The following is a 5,824-nucleotide window of genomic DNA, read 5'->3' on the forward strand; positions in this document are numbered from 1 at the left end:
CGAACCACAAAAAAAAAAAAACACTCACAAAGCCAGCGCACTCCCACAGCTGCTCCCGCCCTATAGTCAAACAATAATATATTATCTCATGTGTCTAAAATCAGGGCTTAAAATTTATTGGTTTTAAGTAAAAACGATAGTCTTTTTTTTGTTACATTTCCCGTGTTACAGGTTAGAATGAAATAAAACATTACTTAATGAATTCAAGGCACTGTAATTTCCTTATCCATTTGACGTAAAACTACTATATATAATTATATATATATATAATCATTTGATTTCGTCATATTCGTGATTTATGATTTTTTTTATGAAAATTTCGTTTTATTGAATAGCTAGGGTATTCGTTATGTTCGTGTATTGCTTATGACGAAAATTCATTAGCCTAGCCTATTTGCTATGAAGTTGATTTAAAATTCTTCATAACAAATTTTAAGAAGTTAAAAGTTAAGAAAGAATGAAATTAGCCTGTAGGCTATAGATCTATAGGCTAATTTTCTTAACTTTTATTAGACTGCAGATCGGAAAAAAATCATTCTTGATAATTTTTAAAATGAGAGAAATCACTGACATAATTTAGGCTACTTTCTTCGACTGCAGAAAAAAACGAAACCATTTAATTTGCAGTGTTAACTTATGAATTAAATGAAAAACAAGAAATAAATCACAACAAGAACAATAGTTTTTTTTCTTCTAATCAAGAAAAAATATTTGACAAAATTTAAAAATGAATGCTGAATGATATTTGACAGTGAACGCATCTCCACTGCATAGCCGCATACAATCGTTGTTGTCAGTCGCAAATATTAAGCATGTTTTAGGCTATAATGCATGGCGTGTGTTTCACTAGCTCTGTTCCCATGGACACCTTTTGTTTGAACTAATTCTGGATATTTCCAGCCTAAGACCTGCGATTAATCAGCCGATTAATCCGTATCTAAAGCCATGTCTACACCAAGAGAACCCATTACGGGAAGTGGCGTGAGGCGACAAATCTTCTACAGTAACTGATGCCTCCTTCTATCCCGAATCTTTGAAACATGCGTTGTAACAGCGTCGAAGATGGCGCCTCCGTCCTTGCTGGACATTCGGCAGTACACACCACCCGATATTTCACCGGTTTTCGACTATTCTGATGTTTTGCTGGACATTGTAGTCGGTATGCGTTGAAAGTGAAACCTAAAAAACAGCGATTGCACACTTTCGGGAGCTTCAGCAAATGCACGCAATCACAGATTGCATGCTTCCCAGCCGAAACAACCCCCCACTTGAAATTTAAATAAGATTTTGCCCATCTAAATCATTCATCCCACACTAACAACAGGCGCATCATGTGGGCTTACACTTTTTGTGCTTCGTTTGGGCACCACAAGGTGTCACTGTGGCCTCAAAGCTTACCCCTACACCTACTAATGTAGAAAGAAAGAAATGTGGAAATAAATAAATACGTAAATAAATACATAAATATGAAAATAAATAAAAGTGGGAATAAATAAATGTATAAATAAAAGAACAAAAATAAATGTGGAGAAAAAAAATACATAAGGAAATAAAATTATAAATAATTATTTATTTTTGCTTTTTTACTTTTCTTTGTATATTTATTCATATATAAATTTATTTATATTTGCTTTTTTACATTTCTTTGTACATTTCTTTATTTCTTTCTTTATTTCTAATTATGGCAGGTTGGCATTCCATACTATTATGTATATGTATATGTATAAATGTTAATATAAATAGCCATTAAATAGAGGATCTGATGAGCCACCGCTATGGGGTTTTACATAAGTAATTCATTTCTATTGTATTTTTCATGAAAATCCAAATAGAACTTGGTGATAGTATATTGGAGCATCCGAAGCAGCCAACTAGCACCACAGACTGTCCAGGAGCTCACTGATGCCCTGATCGAAGTCTGACAGGAGATTCCCCAGGACACCACTTTGATTTTCAAGGTGATTTTGAATTCAGCCCACATTGGGTTGATGATTTTAGTTTTCACTGACCACTGTCACATTATTTTGTTTTCAACGAATTACACAAAGATTTTCTATTTGAATATATCATTCATCAAGATACAATGTGTTATTTAAGTGTTAGGCAAATTTTTTTGAGAAGTGTATAATGATCATATAATAGCATAATAATGCAAGTACATCCTTTCAAGAACAAATAACTTTTAATTCTTAAGAATATTTAGATATTGAACTAATGTCAGCTCCATCAGTGTTATGTTTATTATAAGAATGAGCTGAAGTTTTGGCATCCGGCCCTTTAAAGGTGCACTAAGTGAATTTTGCCAAACAATGTTGATATTTGAAATAGGGCTGGGCGATATGATGATATTATCGTATATCGACGATGACTCTTAAGTATCGCGATGTCGATGTCAGCAGTCATCTAACAGACGATTATCGGCATTACTGGGAAAAAAATGACGAATGATAAACCTAGTAAGTTACAAAAAATATTTTACATAGCCCCATAGTCACCATACAGGTCTTTTTGCATGCAAGAATGAAATAATTTAGTAGGAGGGTTGGGAATCGAAAAGCTATTCCAATTTCGGAAATCAGATCAGATGCATAAGGCCAGGAATTCCTTGTTATAAAATTACATTTCGATTCTGCTTCTCGATTTCTGTATGCGCATTTATTGTGATTTCAAAAGATTCAACTGCAATAAGACGAAATAGAACTCACTTCTGCACTCGCGTGCTGTTTTCTGCACTGCAAAAAATGGCTTATCTTACTAAGCATTTTTGTCTTGTTTCTAGTCAAAACATCTTAAAATTTTTAAATCAAGATACTTTTACTGAGTAAAGGGTTATCAGTACTATCAGTAACCTGATGAGGAGATACCCCCTGACAATGTAAAGCGCTTTGAGTGCCTAGAAAAGCGCTATATAAATGTAATGAATTAAATTAAATTAAATTTACTAGATAAGCCAAATGACTTAAGATATTTAGTTTTTAATCCCTTCATGATTTTAGTCATACATTATAAATATCAAATACGTTATAGCTTGACTACACGTTTAAAAACAATGCTGCAATTGTTATAATTAAGGAAATTAAACTTACCATCATGAAATGTGTCTACACAGGCGATAATGCCAAAAAGAAAGAGAAACATCGGAAAATAGGCATATTTTATTCAAGACATTATTATATGACATTAACATGCATTTATCATTCTTACAATCACCGCCAGAATCTCCAGCTTCACTATGATGAACTTAAAATTGGGTTCTATTAGTTTTCCTCAACAGTTCTCCTCACAAAACGAAATTCATTTCAAACACAAATTTGATGGAAAATTTTTAGCAATTTCCATTTTTAGTGGAAATTATTAGCAAAACCAAAATAACAGCAAAGCTAATGTTTTCTGTTAGTTTAAGCACAAACTAAGAAAAGTAAAACCAAATTTTGTGGCAATAATTAAGACCAAGCTGAACATGGTGTGTGAACATGGTGGATATCGCAATATTTTTAAAGGCGATTATCGATAAGATATTTTTGACATATCGCCCAGCCCTAATTTGAAAGCACCAAAACAAACACACCTATACCCCAACAGGACCTCGCCCCTATTTTGCTTTCTTTGCCCCACACGTACGTACACAACCCTGGCAATGACGATGGCAGAAACAAGTGAAGATGACACACAACAAAGAAGTATATTCAAGCAAAAGCCAACACAGATAAGTTATGTGAAACAAAGCAAAATCAATGTTACTCACCTATTAAATAAGAAACAAAGCAAACTCAGCATCCAATTCCTGCTCCTTGAGTTCTTTCCGCCGCTGGAAAGATGCTCCGATATTTACACCAGTCCTACCTCTTGCCTGATTGTAACCCTTCTTTTTAATGTTTTGTTCCTCTGATATTTTCCTCTTTTTTTATCTACTATATCTCTCTATCTATATTCAAACTGCTATTATCCGTCCTCTGCACTCACTGAACGCTCTCTTTTCCCTATCATTACTAGACACGCCCCTTACTGCTGATTGGCTGCAAGTGTGTTTTGTGACTTGGTGCAACACTGTGGTCAAAAGCATTTTTCAAATATTGCTTAGTGCACCTTTAAAAGGAAAATATCATGAAAATCTAACTTTTTCCATGTTTAAGTGTTATAATCGGGTCCCTGGTGCATCTACCAACCCAGAAAACTTGAAAAGGTCAACGCAGTAACTTTGTTTTGGTAAGCCTTTCTCTGCAAGCATGTGGAAAAATTAGCTGCTCAGATTTCCACCACTTGTCAATGGTGTACAAGTTCTAACACCATGGCAAAAGTTCGAGCAAAGCATGCTAACTATTCTGTCGTTGGCTGCACAAATGAGCACAGAACACTATTTGGAGTCCCAGCCTCAGAGGAGACCAAGGGCGTGTCTACGTGGTGTCCAGGGGTGGCACCGGCCCCCCCTGAAATTTGGCTGGCCACCCCAGGTGCCCCTCCTCCCAGATGTCTTGCGATAGGCTTGTTTTTAGTACATTTCTAACTGCATCTGGCAGTAGCGGATCCTGGCATGTGTAGGCAGCTGCCTAGGGCCGCTTTCTTCTCTTCTTTATACTTAATTTTAGGCGGTTTCTATAGTGTGATCTTAATGACAATGTCGAGAGCGCATAATGTTACATGATCCATGTGCGCGAGGACGAATCTCTCCACTCCCAAGCGGATTTCCTTCACTCATACAAAACTGGACGTGTACTTTTAAATATTGTTCTTTTATGAATTGGCTCTGCTCTCGCTCAGATATTGCATGTACACGCTCAAACGTTATCTTCGCATCACTGAAGACGAAGAGCTTTTTTTCTAATTCAGGTGAGGAGTAGGCTTATCTCACTAAATGGAAGCAAGCTGATTATAGTCAGCCTTCTCTAGTTATTTATTTTATTAATAGCCTACTTATTTTAGTTAAGTGCTTAAATTGTAAATATGCATTTATTCAATTATTTTATTTAGTGCATTTGTATTTTGTTGTTTTTGTATATAATTTTGCAATAAAAGCGTATCAACCAGGTTCCAGAAATAATCACTGAGGGTGCTTCTGAAATGAGTGAGGGTGCTCTAGACTTAATGCACATTTTCACATATTTTGTCCCGTCTGTTGCTATGGTTATCACTATGTCAATCACTGCTACTTCGAGAGTGAATCTCGCATAAATATACTGACGTCATTCCCGAAACTTTGCAACGTGTGTGTGGCCAAAAAACAAAGTTCTAGGCTACATTTTAAATGGATTATTGACTAGAAAGCTTGCAAAGAGTGCTAATCAGTAAAAAGCTGTCACTCTTTGTTTAGTGAGTGTACACGATGTATTATAACATACATCGTTCCGCAAACACAAGCCCCCCCCCGGCCACCCTCTTTTGAGCCAGTGCCCCCTCTAGACACGCCCCTGGAGGAGACAAGAGAGCAGTGGTTTTATTTATTTATTTACTGTATACTATATTACGCTGCTGCCACACAGATCTAATATAAACATGCAATTTCTTGCTGCCAGCTGTTTTTCACAGACATAACTGACTGTTTTTGTAACTCGCGTGTGTTTTTAACATAAACTTGTGTATTTTATTTTTTTTTCAATTCAAGTTTATTTGTATAGCGCTTTTCACGATACAAATCGTTGCAAAGCAACTTTGTAGCAAATTAAGTTTCTACAATATTTAGTGGTAGCTTATCAGTGGTGACTGTCAGTTAATGTACATTTGGTAGTTCTGTTTCAGGGTTGGCATCATCCGAGGTCCACTGAGGGGTTGGCATCATCTCTTCTCAGGTCTCAGGTGTCCAGACTGAAGCTTGTGTAAATCCTAGTTA

The 5,824-nt window shown here is 35.9% G+C and overlaps 1 protein-coding gene across 2 annotated transcripts in view; it reads left to right on the forward strand.

Annotated features, from left to right (window-relative positions):
- The first annotated feature begins 1,793 nt into the window (after positions 1 to 1,793).
- The window catches only part of LOC107666579 (band 4.1-like protein 1), a 193,851-nt gene continuing 189,820 nt past the window's right edge, over positions 1,794 to 5,824 (forward strand). For both annotated transcript variants that reach the window (XM_016457986.1, XM_016457988.1), the window contains exon 1: positions 1,794 to 1,958. The gene's annotated coding sequence lies outside the window, so the exon portion shown is untranslated. The remainder of the gene's footprint in view (positions 1,959 to 5,824) is intronic.

Source organism: Sinocyclocheilus anshuiensis, unplaced genomic scaffold, assembly GCF_001515605.1.
Source record: "Sinocyclocheilus anshuiensis isolate Anshui unplaced genomic scaffold, SAMN03320099.WGS_v1.1 scaffold1401, whole genome shotgun sequence".
Classification (NCBI taxonomy): domain Eukaryota; kingdom Metazoa; phylum Chordata; class Actinopteri; order Cypriniformes; family Cyprinidae; genus Sinocyclocheilus; species Sinocyclocheilus anshuiensis.